General features: G+C 50.2%; 1 protein-coding gene across 3 annotated transcripts in view; it reads left to right on the top strand.

The window, feature by feature from the left end:
- KAZN (kazrin, periplakin interacting protein) overlaps positions 1–16,597 on the top strand; it is a 241,300-nt gene that overhangs the window by 145,074 nt on the left and 79,629 nt on the right. The gene's annotated exons all lie outside the window — the stretch shown is intronic.

Below are 16,597 nucleotides of genomic sequence, written 5' to 3'. Positions count from 1 at the left end.
AAGCAGGGATTCCCCCCACGCCCCCCCCCCCATCCCCAGCACGCTGCCTAACTCGCCCGCTCCCGGCACGCCGGCCCTGCACGCCGGCTCTCCCCGGGACCCGTACCCCGGCTCCCATAACCGGTTTCGTAATTCGGTAGGGAAGCAGCCATGTTACAGCCGCGATCCGGCCGCTCCGGCCCCGCCGCTCCCCCGCTGCCGGCGGGCCCGGGGCTGCGCTCGGCCCGGCCCGGCCCGGCCCGGGGCGCGTCGCCGGGCGGGGGCGGCGGGCGGAGCCCGGCGGCGGGAGAGCTCGGTTCCGTGCGTGGCTGCAGGGAGCCGACCCCAAACGGCCGATGCCCAGGGCATGCCTCTCGCCAAGCCTGGGGCGAAGGGCTCGCCCGGCCCCTGCGCGCTGCAGACATCCCCTCCCTCCGCCCTAAATCCCCTGAAAAGTTGTCGTCGGGCCTCGGAGCTGGAGCGGCAGAGGCCGAGGGTGGCAAACGGGGTGCAGGGGGAGCGGGGAGTGATTTATGCTCTCGGCTTTGCCTGAAGGTTGCCAGACGGGGTGCGAAATGTTTCTGCAGCGCTCTTGACGGGGTCTGGCTCTCGCCTGGCTGAAATTCACTGCTTTCTGCTGATCAACGTAGTGCTGCCATCACTGCTACTTTAGAAACATTTAAATACAAATGCGTATATCAATTTACCAAATAATTGCAGGCTTGCGTGACAGTTCACCCTGGAGCAGCCTTGGTGTCAGAGCAAAAACAGTGCAAGCCCTCTCCTTTCCTGCTAACTGAATTTACACCTGCGTGATAAAGCCATCAGTAGCTGTTGAAAAACATCAGTAGGTGTTATTGACTTGTTACTTATTTACTGTGAGTATCCCCTGGTATGGCGGTCAGGCGTTATTTAACGGTTGCGTTTTGGTTTTGGTTAAGCTGTAGCTTTTTAAAGGTAGCGTAGCTCTTGGTGGGCATCGCCGCTCCCGGCAGGCTGCTGTTGCACCGCCGGTGTTTTGCTGTTGGTGGCATTAATGCAAATGCATTTAGAGGGATTAATCGGTGGATTTGTTCCATCCAGCTTGGTTTTGCTCTTTCGGTAGCGGGGGTGTGGTGTGCGGAATTCCACCTGTTAAACGAAGTTAATCCATCATCAGGTGGGTTTGCTGTGCGGCGGGGGCTGGACCCAGCAGAGCTTCCCGGTAGCTGCGGGTACGCGGGGAGTGAAGTTACGTGTGCGGCCCGGTATTTTCAAAACTGGTATGCGTAGGTGCCTGTTGGTACCATCTGAACTGGACCCTGCTCTATACCGCATCCAGGCTACCGAGGCGCTTTCTTTTATAAAAATTTGCTGAAAGGGCAGAAGGAGGATGCCTTCATCTTCCCCCGCCGGAGCGGGGGGGGATGAGGAATGCAGCTGGTGACCTGCTGTAAGAGGGCATCGGCGTGAGTGTGGAAATGCAGCCTTCCAGCTAGAAAAGGAGGTAAAACCCTTTGGCTGCTCGTGCACACGCCTGTTTCTGGGGGTGTGCGCTGTGTTTTGTTTCGTTTCCTCTCCAGGAGACTTTTGGAGAGACGTGTGTGTGTTAGCGGAGGGGCAGTGCCTTTGTTCCCGCAGCACGCCCCGGCAAGGGAGGGATGTGCGTGTGGTTCTCCAAGGGTCAGGGTTTCTTTTTTGTTTTCCTCAGTGGTTTTCTAATACGTTGAGCGATGGAAAAACTCCTCTTTGGGTTCCTTTACTGTTGGCGTGCTGGAAAGCAGTCGGTACGCTGTAACGGTGCCGAAGAAATGTGCTCTATTCCCTAAAGCGTGTGTGTTTCTGCTTAATAACTCTAAGTACACGTGCTTTGGAGCTGTGGGGTCCCTGTGACCGGTGGCAAAGAGCGGTCCCATCTTCGGCTGGGTGCGAGAGCGGTACCTTCGGCAGCTGCTGAAGTTGCTGAAGGGTCTGCTCCATCTTCCCACTCTTTAAGCCGGCAAATTTGGCTCAGCGTGCTGATTACCAGGAGCTAGGAGAGAGGACGCTTCCCTAACAAGGTGTGACTCCATGGCCTTGTAGCTGTAGATGCAGTTTTTTCCTTCCCCACGAGTTTAAGAGGCTGTTATTTAAATAGTGATCTATCCAGCCACTTACCACTGGTGTTGTAACAGAAGCCAATCAGTTAAGTGTAAAATTGCATCTGAAGTGCACTGTGTTCGTCGTGCTTATTGAGGAGAAGGGGGAGAGTACTTCGTCTCTGCAAAACCCCCTGATTAGATTCACTCTCTGTTTTGGGTTTCCTCCCTAAGTTGTGTACTATTGTTTGTGTACTGCCATAAATGCTCTCCTACATCGCTCTGTGTTTGTATAGGCAGGCCCAAGATATCTGTAGTGAGCCTTATGCTTTTCCTCAAGTATTTTGAGACGACGTTCAGAAGGATGGGACGAAAACAAGTATCTCTGTATAGCTCTGCTGCCGTGTCTTAAGTAGAAGCGTTGCCAAGCTGTATTACGTAAATATGTTAAAGAAAAGCAGGAGGCTGGTGAATTGGGTGGGCAGCCGCTTACCTGTAAGTGCAAATGTGGGATATGCTGGTGGTGCTGGGGTGGCTGGTGGGTTTGCGGCGGGGATCTGCTTTGGTCCTGGCCGAGAAGCCCGTGGCAGAATTGTCGGGTCCCTTTGCTTGTGGTGGGAAGGAGCTCGGTGCTGCAGGCAGGTGCTCCAGGTCAGTCCCAAGTGACGTGAAGGGAGGTAAAGGTGTGCCTCTGTGCTATGCCTGGTCGGTAATTAATACCGAGTTTGTGAAATGTGTTATTTGTGTAATTATGGTGCAGCTTGAGACAGCTCGAGGTAATAACTCTGCCCCTTTTGAGCACACTGGGACTTTTCTCTGCTACGATGCGCTGTTTTTCCAGCGGCGAGGTACGCTTCAAGGGCCTGTTTGACGTAATTTAAAACAAAACTGGAAGAATTCAGCAAAGAGAGAGAGCAGCGCTGGAGGGTGGGTGTGCGTAGGTAGGTAGGAATGAAACTTGTGTGTTGTTACAGTCCTTAGTGTGAGCGTTAATCATTCGAACCTCTAAGTCCTGACAGGCGTTTTTAAAAGGCGAGTTTGCTGGAAGAAGTATTTTGGCCGCAGCCCGTGTGTAAGCCTGGATGCCGATCGGGGTGGAAATCAATACTTCATGTCCCTGGCTCTTAGTGCGGCAATTACAGGCAGCTCTGGGGAACATCACTGGAGCCGCGTGTCAGCACCCTCGTGTTTGAATTCTTGTTTGAATTAGTATTGGTTGAATTAATTGCGAGCAAAAAGGCGTGCCTGTGCCCTGTGGTCCGGGTCAGGCTGCGGCGGCGGGGTGGGATGCTGGTGACGACGGGGGGGGACGCAGGTGGGCAGGCAGAGCATCGCAGCAAGCGCTGTGGCGGCTTAGTGGTCAGCTGCGGCCCCCGTTCACGCTGCGTGCGCCTCTGGGCTTTTGGCTGAGGGTCTTTGCCGAACCTACACCTGTATTCTCCGGAGTCTGAGTAAAAGCAATATCGGTGCGGAAATCCGAAGTTTGGGTGCGAGGACTCGCCGTGCTGAATCAGGTGGTTGGTCTGTTTAGCCTCATGTTTTTGCTTTAGACTCCTCCCAGCATTAAATGGAAAACACCTTAATTAATTAATGTTGGTAAAGTGCTTGAAGATGTAAGGCGCAATCAATAGCTAAGTGTTATTAATAATACCTCGCTCGGCATTTGGCTTATCTCGCTTCCTATTTCAGAGTGTTGGTGGCACGGGGCGGTCACTGGGTCCCAGCTCGCGTTGCGTGGAGCTGGGGTGCGATGGTGGGGATGGTGGTGTTTGCACGGATGCTGCCGGAATTCAGCTGGGAAGGGAGCAGGAGCTGCACCCTGCCCCTGGAATAACGGATTTCTCCTCCCTGCTGCGCAGGGATCTCGGGCACATGCGGCATAAGAAAGATTTCAGTCGTGTCTTGGTAGTTGGTGATGCCAAAGGGCTAGGAGGACCTTTATGCTCGTGACAGCCTAAAATAGAGTTTTCTCTTTTTCTCTTTGATCTCTGTACACTTTCATAGCTACAATGCAAAGACTTTGACTTTTGCCTAGGAGGCAATCAGTTACCTCTGTGCTCTGTGCTGTTGCTATTTTGTGAGTAATCATCTCAGGCTGTTGAAAATGTACCATTTTCATCTTTTCAGAAATCTTCCCTGCTATTTGTTCTTCCAGAGCTTGAGAGCTGATACTGTAAAGGAACCTGAGGAATTTGGATACTGCTGTCCAGTCGGGTATCGGGAGCATTTTTGCGCCAAGCTTATAGCAAGATCGAGGTCTTGCTCTACTATTACTCTTTCTAATAATTTCCTACTTTCTTTACCTCTGTCCTGCATAGTTCATGGGGTGAGGGAGCAATTCGTTTCATGCTCTGAAACAATTGCATGCACTGGGAAATAAATTTCTGCATAGTAATATTCACATGGTGGTTTTAGATGCAAGGAACTGGCTGCAGATAGCACTTCAGGTCCCCATTACATCTTAGTCTTTGAAGATGTTAATTTAAAATACCCTTTCTGAGTTTTCCTATTCAAAAGCCTCATCTGGCACGGTTAGCGTAATATTTAGATTATCATTCCTTTAGGGCCTGTCCAGGGGAGTTTTAGTGAAGCTCCTGAGGATGAGTAAGCTCAAGTAAACTCTGAAGTTGAAGGAGGACTTAATCCAGGGTTTCTGACTCCCCGGTTTGTAGCATAACCATGAAGACCTTTGGTGTTAGCCTTGCAGATGGGGAGAGGGAGGTAAAACAGGTCCCAGTCTTAAACTCGGGGAAGATTAAGGGCGGTTTTGTCTATTGGATTTGGGCACTCTCCAATAATCACTGGTGGGGCTGGGTATCCTCCAAAAGGACAGCCTTTCCTCCCATTACTTATTCTTTGTTACTCCAGATACGTTAGTAAACTCAGCGTTCTCTGGCACCGGGGCCAGGTGATGCAGACAGATCTGCGTCTTCCAGTATGAAACTCTCTGAGCTGCAAAAAGAGGCTTTGCAGTGGGGGAGGCTCGTTGCCCAGCCTTTGAGGGCAAATGGCTTTCCTCGAGCGGTCCCGACTCCTCTCCTTGCACCAAACAGGGCTGAAGTACATCACTGCAAATCAGGCACTGAACTTCAGCGCTAGCGTGTTATATAGCAAAGCTTCAGTCTCCAGCTTGTTAAAATTCAATTCTCATAATTTCTTGTTGACAGCGAAGTGTGAGATAAGAGCCTTTGGTACTGACGCAGCAGCTTGCAGAACCGGCGTGCTCGTAACGCGGCGCGGCGTGCGGAGCCTGGCTGCGGTTACGTCTGCGTGTGAAACCCTGGGGAACCGGTCGACCAGAGGCCTCGTTTTTCAGGATATGTCCTCACCCACGGGAGGGCAAAGGCTCGGGGAGTTGCTCCTCGCCGCTGGCAGATTTGCAGTCTATTTGTGCTTTCTCTTGCTGTGTAATTTGGCACGAGTCTTCGTGACTGATGCTTTCAGGTATTGAGATGGATTTTGTGGAAGCAACGGGTCTGGAGACCTCAAGCTGGACAAATCTGTGTTTTGATGTTTGGAGAGGAGTCCTGTGTTAACAGGAGGTGGAGTGGGTTCAGCTTTTTTCAAAGAAAAAGCAGCAGCAGGTCTGAGCTGTCCCACCACAGCAGACGTTGAATAGCCGCTTTTGAAAGCCTTGGCTGAAACCCTTCCCATAGTCCGTTTGTTTGCAGGAGTTGCAGAGGGGAGGACAAGCTCTTCCCAAAGTTTTGCTCACGCACCCCTGGCCGGGGGGGGGTGATGGGAGGCTTGGGGGTGCCAGGGTTTGGGGGTGCCTCCCCCGGGGCGAGAGGCTGAGGCTGAGTGATGGTGACGGGCTGCGAACTGAGGGCACCTAAGATAACAGAGGCTTTGTAGGAGGATGACGCGGCGCTGGGTAAGAACAACTTTGCAGACCTATTGATCGTGATTGAGTGTGACACTGGCCGGAGGCGGCGGCTCCCAGGGACATCCTGATACCCCAGTGCCCCTCAGCCGGGCTCTGGCTGCGCGGCTTCAGTAATCTGATAAATTGCTTATTTCTCTAATCTTGTTAGTCCTCTCCTTCCCCAGATCCCTGCGAGGAGCCGCTAGGATGGGGACAGAGCTGGCCCGGTGCGATGCAGGCTGCCTGCTCCCAGCTGGACTCCGCGTGGGTGGTTTTGGGGCAGGTTTCTGGTTTATGGCTGTGCTTGATGAGGTGGCGTGTCCGTGTCCAAAATTTGCTAAATTGCAAAGACCTCTGCTTGTGAGTGCAGAAGATGAGCTGCAGCGGAGAACTGTGGTTTTGCATAGAGCACCTGATGAGAAATGGGCTCTTGCCATTAGGATCTCTGACATCTGTGCGGGCTGCAGCAGGCAGGGCCGTGTTTGCTGTGAGAAATGCAAAAAGCTCTCAAGTTTTGCTTTGCAGATGTGTGGTCAGCTGCAGGTTTTAAGTACACGCAGCGCCGTGGCTGGAGTTCGCTTTCGGATCGCTCGGATGATGGGAAAGGAGCAAAGATGCCCATGGAAAGATGAAGGGGAGCGTGGTGCCATGGTAAAGGCATCGTGGATCTCCTGCGGGCAGCCAGGAGACCCAGTGTTTGGGAGAGGATCAACCTCACCGTTGAAGAAGGAAAAGGGACCGAGGGATGCTCTGCTGTGGCGTGGTCCAGGGCTGGGCTGTGTCCCGGTCTTGGAGAATCGCCCATGTCTCTTGCTGCTTCTGCAGACTTTTTTTCTGGAAGGAGCATCTCTTCTGAGGGCATCCGTAAATCCATTTCTCACCCTTCTCGGTCCTTACAGGGTCATTCTGCCTTGTATCTTTTCATGCCACTTCTCCCTCTAAATTGAAATTTCACAGGTTTTACAGGCTGCATCTGGGAGCTGAACCTTCGGGGTTATCTGACGGGGAGCTGGCGTGTCGCAGCCTTTGCTGCTGCCCTCCCCAGGGACGTGCTCCTCTCCCGTGCAATCTCTGCTTTATTGTCCCGCTTTCCTGGGTGGCATCTGGAGGAGAATCCCAAATCTCTCCATCGCCTCCTCTCTCATGAGAGCGTGCGTCCTCCCTCAGTGGGGAGTTAAATCTCCTTTCTGCAGAAAATAGCATGCATTGGGGGGGGAGGGGGGGAATAGTATTTGGTGTGAATACCTGTGATATGTGGGATGTAAAGAAAGCAGGCGAGCACAATGCTGTGCTGATGCCTATCTTCAGGTTTTTCTGCGACTCCTTTTTGCAACAGCAATCAAACCTGGAGAGCTGACATTGCTGTGGGGAAGTAGGTTTTTGCAGAGAAGATGAAACAGGGCTTGTGCCTCTGCTCCAGCAAATTGAGGCCATTGACAATGTTTGGGGTCTGTAACCAAGAGCCTCGCTGAGACTTGAGTCTCTATTTTCAGTTGCCTTTTAATTCTTGTAAAAACATGGGATTTGCAGAAGTGGACGTGTCCTTTCTGATAGTAACAACCTGCGCTACCCAGCACGTTAACGTGCCAACCAAATTCCTCGGCCACCTTACAACGAGGGGGTTTTCCAATAGCGAATGCATGCGAGCATGCACGCCATTTAAGCGCAGAGATGATGATAGATGAGGGCTGGCAGCGCACCCGCAGACTTCTGCTCCAGCCTGTTATTTTTAAGCAAGCTGTCCGTCATCCTGCCCTGGAAATTAACTGGGAAAAATAGCATGGGGCTGTTGTTGGCCTTCGCCGATGGGCTGAGAGGGAAGCCCAGCACTGGGTCTGCGCGGTAGTTATCCAGCAGGCTAATTGCCCTAAGTAACAGCTTCCCTCGCTCCCCTTTAACAGCAGAATATCCTAAAATGCTTAGTTCGGTGTTGTGTTCTTGTTTAGGTGTGCACAAGAGCGTTGCGTACCCTTTAGGGATGTGTTAAAAGGTCTCTGTAGGATTCTGCTTGTGGTCCTTGGGCTGGTTTGAGCAGTCTCTGCCCTCCCATCACAAAGCGGTATTTTTTTTCAGGATATTTCCGATTGCTGTAAGATACTGTTGCGCGTCAAAATTTGCTGTAGGCGCCCAGGGAAGCGTTTGCCTGTTTTCCAGGGAGATGTGCCGTGTTAGGGGTGGAAAGCAAAGTGAATTGATATGAGGAATAGATTTGAGGAACTTACCTTTGATGTCTAGATTTGGATGGTCTAGAAGCTCTCAAGTTGCAGGAGGGGAAAAAGAACATCTTAGAAAGAAACCTGAAAGACTGCTGTAAAGGTTTTAGTGGACTATACGTAGATTTTCAGTTGGAAAAATCTCCAAATGCAGCTGCCGTTTGAATTTTGAATAGCAGCTGCCCTCTGATGTGGAAGCCGGGATGGCACAGCATTTTTTGGCACGGCCGTCAGAGCTTGGTTCGTGGGGTCCGGGCACAGTGATGCTGCTGGAGGAGACCTTGGGGGATGGGTTTTCAGCTCGGAGCCCTGCTCATCCGCAGTGCTTCTCTGGAGCGACTCTCGCTGAGGGTGCAAGGAAGAGCAGAGCCCAGCTCGGAGTTACTTGTTGGGCGTCGGATGCTCCCTCGGAGCTGAACAATGTCGTTTTGTGATTTTGTGTGACAGCAGCACATTCAGAAAACAGATTCTTCGTCCTGCGACGGCAAAATATTCCCTCTGTGTGTGCTTGGCATCGCTTTTTCAAGTCTTAAATGCACCCAATTATTTGCTTTTATGTTTGTCAATTATCGCATTATCTGCTTGGGCAAAACCGGTCTTTTTATCCACCTGCGGATTCTTAACATTAATTCCTTGAACTTTTATATCCCCTGTAATGTGTCTAGTGTTGTTAAATGCCTTTGTCCAAATTTGTCATTATTTCTTTCCTGCCGAAGCGATGGCTCAGGCAGGAGAGGGGGAACCACTTCAGGTGGAGACGCTGCATGCTCTTCGCACATTTGCATCATCTGATTGAATCTGCAAAGATCGTCGTTGTCATCCTTGGGAACGGAGCTCGTTTTAGAGCCGCGCAGGGTTTCGTTCAAATGAGCTTCAGTTTCCTGCAGGATCCCCGTTCGTGGTGGAGAGAGGTCTAAACCTGATGGTTTGGGGCCAGAGGCCTCATTAAAGGAGTTCCTGAATTTCCATGAGGAGTAGCGGGAGTTGGGGCTGAAGCTGTGCAGCTCCTGTGGGAAAAGCCATCAAAATCAAAAGCTCATAGCGGCGTGGGCCTGAGAAACCGTAGAAGGGCCACCTATTTAGCAAAAAGGCTGTATTTAATGCCATGAAGGCGTATTTTGGAGGAGCGTGTTGTAATATAAGCAAAAATGCTGCAGGCTTTATTAATTACGAGGTACCCAGGCAGTTGCTGAGTGTTGGCTTCAGGGTGGATTCCTGCAAAGCCCTGGAATCCCGATCACAGAATCACAGAATTGTTTAGGTCGGAAAAGACCTTTAAGATCATCAAGTCCAACCGTAAACCTAACACTACCAAGCCCACCACTACACCATGTCCCTAAGCACCTCATCCAAACGCCTTTTAAATCCCTCCAGGGATGGCGACTCCACCACTTCCCTGGGCAGCCTGGTCCAGCGCTGGACAACCCTTTCAGCGAAGATGCTTTTGTACACGGGTGCTTTTGGTCAGTTGTTGGAGCTGCTGCGAGAGGTGGTGGTGGGGACGAGCCTGGGAACGGAGGGGAGCTGAGCGGTTCTCCGCCGGCCGGTCCCGAGCATCTCCTGGGGATGTCCCCTGCCCGGTGCCCAGCGCTGGCTGCCCCAGTTTCGGAGCTGCTGAATGAGCCGTCTTCAGAGGGAGAGAAAGGGGTTAATGGGGCATGCTGGAACAGGGGTTACGATCTGCCACCTTGCCCTACTTGCCTATGTTCTCATGCCCGTGTCGTTGTGTGGCTTTGGTCCAGCTCTGGGACTTGAGCTCCCAGAAGTTGCTTGCAAGCTGCTCAAGTTTTGCTGGAGTTGTGTAAAGCTCTGCAGCGGCCATCGTTCCCCAAGCAAGGCGCGTGGCCCCCGGGCCGGTCGCCGGCAGCTGCCGAGGTTGCTCCGAGTGAGGCACTGAGTACAACTTCTTGCTGCTTTCAGGCAGAGCAAAGCTTCAAAAAGAACTTTGCATTTTCGCCACCTTTGCAGAGAACCTTTTGATGCGCTGTTCCTCCTTGGACATGCATCGTTTCCAGGGTATTTTGGTAAATGATCTAATTTAACACATCTTCTACACCCTGCTTATCGCTGTGGTTTCAGAGTGCATTTGTTAGGGACCAGTTTAATTTTGGGCGTAATTCCTCTGATGGACGCGCTCGCTCTGCAGCGGCAGAACACCTTTGATGCAGCATTACATATATGGCAAGATTAATGGAAAGCACTTTACTAAATAGGTTTGAATACCTCGTAGGTTCCTTAAAGATTCTTTTCTTTTTCATTTAAATGGAACCACATTATCTTGGGCTGAGGTTTATTTGATGCTGCTGTGGTTTGTGGACTGTAGTGCTCCCTGCGCTGCCGGGGTTGGACTGCTGCGCGCCAGAGCGTCTGTAGCTCCTGGAAATAGCCCGATGCTAAATCTGGATATGAGCTTGTGATTATTTTATATTTGTTTTACTGGGGGCGGGGGGAAGCATGCGTAAAAAAGCCATGAGAGCTCTGCCTGTTAATTAGTCCAACAATAACGTGGTAATGACCACCCTGCAGGATTAAAAACCCATATGCAGATAACGCATTAACTCCGCTTGTTGGCAGCATTAAATGATCCAGATAATGTCAAATGAGCAGAGCTGGCTGGTGTGCTGCTGACAGCCTGTCGATGCCGTGATGTCAGCACGCACACCTTTGACCTCATCACGAAGTTTAGTCCAACCTAGCTTTGCACGGTCACGTTTTTCCAGTGGATGTGAATATCGCGCAGGGAGAAATCAAGTAAATCCTCGTTGGTGAGAGACCCTTCATGGATGGCCTTGGAGCAGTATTTGAGTATAGATTTGCAGGGCTGCAGCCTATGTCAGAGCCTTTATTAACGTGCTGATATACCCGGTTCTTGGACACGTGGGGTTTGGTGCTGCTGTGAAGGTTCATTTCCCTTAATCTCGAAGGGTTGTTTCCACCCCTTGGAGCCATCCTTACACCGGGAGATGGTTACCGGCTCTGTGAGAACGTGGGTGACCTGATCCAGTTCTTTGCCACAGTGCGAGCCAAGCCCGTGGGCTGAAAGGTCTGGCGAGGTATTTTGGCACTCATGTGGTTGCAGGGACCTGCCCCTTGGTCAGGACATGCATAAGGGTCTTTGGCTGTTGGGTTGGTAGATCCTTGCTGCGGGAACTCGTGCCCAGCGTCATCCCGGGCTGGGTGCTTGAAGTCACCCAGATACCTTCAAAAATGCTGGTGTTGGATCCTCCAGCATATTCCGAGCTGGGAGCAGCTGAGCTTTTGGGTTCTCTTAGAGAAGGGGAATTATCCGAGCCTTGAAGACTTGCTGTGATTTATGCCAGTTCCTTTTAGTTGCAGCTGTACAGAAAGGCTCCAAATTGGGGGATATTTTGCTTAACTGCAGTTTTTGTGAGGTACCTCTCATTTGCTAATTCATTTTTGGTCGTTACTGCCGATGCAAGTACGAGCTTATCTTGCAGAAATGTTTTGCATCTTTCCTGGACTTGAATCAGCAAATGAGTGTTGATATCTTTGTGACAATCTGGTGAGGACAGGGGAAGTGGAAAAATTGGAGTGATGCTCTGAAGATAATTTTGTTCATGCTTTTTGTCATATCAATGGTCAAAGACACTTATCAAACCAAGTGTCATGAGTAAGAAGGGTGAGGTGGGTATTGCTGGCTACAAGTGGATGGCGTGACTGGACGTAGTGCCGGAGATAACCGGTAGGAAATTATTAAACATACTCTGGTTCCTCTGGGGTGTGTTTTCAGCGTATCTTGAATTTCTTTAAGTGTGTGTACACAGTTCAGAGGGTAATACCATTAATTAGACCAACAAGAAAGACTAATAAAAAAGTATAACCCTCTGTAGTATACTAGGTTTATCCCTGATTAGTAGAGCTGCTCTGATCTCATCGTAAATCTGTGTATATGTCATTAGGAGAGCAGTATTAAGTTGGTAATTAACATTGCCAAAAAGTTTTCATCATTTGTTTTGTTGAAAATGAGTGAAAAATGGTAAGGAAAATAAACCAGCACAGAACTTTGAATGAATATGGGATAAAAGCACAAAGATTTTCCTTTATTCCAGTCTATTAGGGAACAAGGGTGAGGAGAGGAGGCGTGGGGTACCACAGATGCTACGGCTGAGACTCAAACTAAATCAAGGAGGATGTCAGCTGCCCGCCTGGGACTCGTCCCCTCGCCCCGCGGCTTTTGCGGGCACCCCGGGCCAGAGCCCTTTTCAGTATGCACGCAGTGCCGAAAAGGCCATTTCTGCCTCCACGCACGTGAGCACGGCTCCCGTCGAGGCCGGGGGAGTTACGGGAGCCTGTCCAGAGCAGAACAGAGCCCGTGGATCCTAGTACAAGTGCTGCGCAAAACACCGTATTTTATCAGCGCGCTCACGCTCGAGCTGGGTAGATAGCGTTCTGGGCAAGATGCAGCCAATTCCTTCTGAATTTTAGCCAAAACTTTGCCGGGTAAAGCAGCAGACAGCGTGCGTGCTCGCTCGCGTGCTGCTGCGGGCATCTCCGTTTCATAAGGCGAGAGGAGGGGCGCGCAGGAGAGTCGCGTAACTCACAGGCGAGTTGTTCTGGGTGTTATTAAAAGTATTATCACGATGAGGTGCTGGTCAGGCGCCGAACACCGTAAACACGAGTACGGTGTCTGTCTGTGACAAGTGCCGTCGCCGACAAAGAATCCTAATGAGGAGCCGTTGCCGGCGCGTTATCCTGCCGGGCTGGCATCTGCGCACGGCAGAGCTTCCTTCCTGCCTGTTGATTCAGGCAAGCACGAACTTGCTTTCTTAGTTATTTCACCTCTTATAAATGATGGCTATCAGGGAAGATTAGCTACTTTCTGATGAACTCATGAATGTAATTTTTTTTTTTTAAATATTTTAATTTTTTAAATTTATTTTTATGGTGGAGAACAGCAGCACAACCAAGAGGTTTTTGCTGTGGATGGTACCTGTGCTGGATTTTTGTCCTTTTTGCTCTTCAGCATTTCCTTTAAGCTTATTTGCATGAGGTTGAACTGCTACGTAAACGCTCCCCGTGTTTTAACCTGTTGCACAGCTCCACCGTGCCTGTCTTCGTGCTGTGGAAATGAAGGCAGATAACTGGAGCTCCCATTGTGCGGATGTGCTCGCACATAAACGAGGGCACAAAAGCCCTGGCGTGGACCCACATCTCCTACTTATTTGGAGATTAAAAGCTCTTGAGGCTTTGGTTTGTTGTGAAAGTTAATTGCGAAGCACTTGAACCTTGGCAGGGCTCCCGTGCCGAGACTCGGCACGCCCAAGCTGAGCCCTCCAACAGGTACGGGTCTTGTCCGGGCTGGTCGCAGGGGAGGGACCGGTACCTCCAGAGGGCATTTCTTCCCAGATATTTCAGACATTTAGACATCCCAGGAGATGGTCCTCGGGAGATGCCAGTCTCTCCCCGCCGACCGTAGCGTGAGCCAGGGCAGTAGGCGAGATGATCCCACCCATAACATTAATCTTTCCCGCCGGCTGCATCACTGCTGAGGCACCGCTTCAGCTTAATTAAGGGTTGCGTTTGGTAAAGGCCGTCGTGCTTGCGTCAAATTACGTCTGGAGGTGCCTGCAAGCAGAGTCGGTTCCTCAAGGGTGTTCCCAGCACTGTTCGTTGCAAAACACGACTCCATGACCCACTCGGGGAGGCATCTCTTCTGTCAAGTCTTGGTGTCCCGGAGCATCCACCGAGATCTTCTCGGGTCTTTTGGGGTTGTGACCCACATCCAGGACCCTTACGTTTTTGGGCTGATCCTCCAGGTCCTCCACGTGAAGGTGGTTCTAGCTTCAGAGCTGGCAGTGCTGTCAGGTGAATGAACCCAAAGGCCATGCCTCTTCTCTTCATGCTTCGCCTTGCCCCTTTCATTAGCATTTCAACAGGCACGCCGTAGGAGCTTTCTGCATTGCCAGTGCTCTGAGAGATGGGAAGTTCTGTCAACCAGCCAGGCTGCTCAGCCCAAACCTGAAAGAAAAGCAGAAATAAAAGCCAAGCCACATGATTGCATGGGGACAAGGGGTTTTTCTGCGTGTGTGGGGTTTTTTTGTTGTTGTTGGGTTTTTTGTTTGGTTTTTTTGTTTTTTTTTAAAGATGCTTTCTGATAGCTCCTTCCTGGCCAGTGGCTGTGCAAAACCTCACGCACCAAGTCACTGCGGGATCCGCTGAACTACAGGATGGGTGGGCAGGTTGCAGGTGTTGCAGTGCTGGAGATCTGCAGTGGAGACAGAGGGTCTAAGGCTTGCTGTTGTGGGGCTGGTTCAGACAGGCTGGTCCCAAGCTGATCCTAGCCTATATACGTGGCTTGCCTTTGGTCTCCAGTTTTCGTCGCAAGCTCCTGATGGTTTTCCTGACACCGGGGCTGTGCACGCAGGGGAGCGTGATGGGGAGGCACCGCTGCGCGTGAGGGATCAGCTTGGTTGTCATGGGGGGGCAAAAAAACCCCCAACAGTCTCGAGTATGACAAATACAGCGTTCTCCATCTTGAGGCTCCATCCTCCTTTTAAAATAAATAAAAATACTGCCCCGTCGGTATTGTTTTCTACCTGAGCTTTTGTGAAACAAAAGTAAATGTTACTGATCTGGCAGCACAAGTAAAAGGAGAACGAGAAGCGATGTATGAAATGAATTGCTAGCCAGTTTTTATGTTTTTCCGTATTGGTCTCGTAGCATTTCTGTTGAGCAGGCAAGAGCACAACGTTCCCTTACATAATGCTCACATCACTGGAGTATGATTATATCCGACTGTCACAGATGAGGATGCTATATTTATGTCTCAATGAATTTCATCCCTTGGTTTACAGGGCCCGGTCCTCTGGGGAATATCACAAATCCAGTGTTACCGAGTACAATGGCACGTTTGATTTATCAACTCTATTAATGATCTGGTTGAAGGGAGAAACAACACATTAATTAAATTCACAACCAATGATTAACTTGGTGTTGCGAGCACCAGGCAGGACAGAGATTTAGCACGGGGAGACCGGAGTGAGGCGAGAAACGCAGGCAAGGGGTGGCAAACCGGCACGCAAACGCTCCCGTGTTCGCAGCGGCAGACAAAAATGTGAAGAATGGGGATTTGGTGAGAAGATGATGTTTAGAATAAATGAGGGTGTTGGGCTCTCTGCAGTCTCCACCGATTGTGGCCAAAATCAGTGTTGCTGTAGGTGTTGCAGGCTTGTACTGGTGTATACTGGTGCGATGGGAAAGGGGGGTGCTGGGTATTTATGCTCGGGAAGACCAATTAATATTTTAAAAACCAAACCCTACAGGTTGTCAAGTGTGAGTATTTTAGGGCTGCTCTGTTGATGGTATTAACGTAAATTCAGGCTGACCTAAGCGCACTGGGATGAAAACAAACATTTACCCTCGGAAAATCCTCTGACTGAATCTGATTTTCACCGTTGGCTTTGGGCTGTTTCGTGTTTTGCATTTCTTTTCTGTGGGTTTTAGTAATGAAAACAAACAACTTGGCTTCACCTTGGGTTGTACTTCATTTCCAGTCGTTTTCTCTTGTTCTCATGCATTAACGCACTTCGTATGTGCTCTGAGCTGCAAGGAGGCAACAGGATGTACTTTTTCAGTTTGGATTTAAAATGTTTCTTTTCTAGCATGATGCAAAACCTAGTCAAGGCTGACTAGCTTCCCTGGAAGGATCCACACATACAAGTATTCCTACACGAGATGCTAAGTGCCCAGCCAGTTCCGCAGGCTTCAGCGTGTGTAGCCACATGCTCCGAGCTAAAAGCAGGTATAGTGGGCTGACGGTCCCTGCCGGTGCATAACCTCCTCCTCTCTGCTTTTGGGTTGTATTCTTGACCTTCCTAATTGTCTCCAGCTGAAGCTCTCCTTTAAAAGTGAGCTCAGACGGAAGATATTTTTGTGCAAAATGTTAACACGTTTGCTGGGGGAAAAGCCTCTTTTTTTTTTTTTTTTAAAGGTGGAGTAGGCGAGAGGTGGTGCGTTCATTAAAGCAACCAAAGATGCTTTATTTTAGTGCAGGTACCTGTGGATTATCTGTAAGGAGGAAAATGCAGCAAACGCTCCTGTGAGTTACGCTGTACTGAGCACTACGAGGGGAGGTTGAACCAAAAGCCTCTTCCTCTTCACCCAGCGTCTAACTTGGTGCAGGCTGTCGGAGGCAGGAATTTGAGGACCGGTTTGCAAGGAATGGAGTTAATTATTCGGAGCTGGGCTAAATAAAATTACTTTTGGACGCTAAGTGAATTAATTTGTCCTTGTCATAACCCCCAGTACAGATGATCAGCGCTCAGGTTATTAAAAGGCTGGTTTAAGATGAAGAATAATTTTGTTAGCTCACTATCTTTCTTCTTGGTTGGAAGAAGGATGTTATTTTAAAGATCAGTTACCAGTGTCCAGGTCCTATTATGGCATCTCAAAGACACCTAATGTTTTGGATTTATTTTATTTATTTTTAAAGTGTCTTGCAATCAATAGTTTTCTTTTTTTCC

The sequence above is a fragment of the Ciconia boyciana genome, chromosome 19, assembly GCF_034638445.1.
Source record: "Ciconia boyciana chromosome 19, ASM3463844v1, whole genome shotgun sequence".
Classification (NCBI taxonomy): domain Eukaryota; kingdom Metazoa; phylum Chordata; class Aves; order Ciconiiformes; family Ciconiidae; genus Ciconia; species Ciconia boyciana.
Note: the sequence above shows the minus strand (reverse complement) of the source record. Positions and strands in the feature narration are given on the sequence as shown.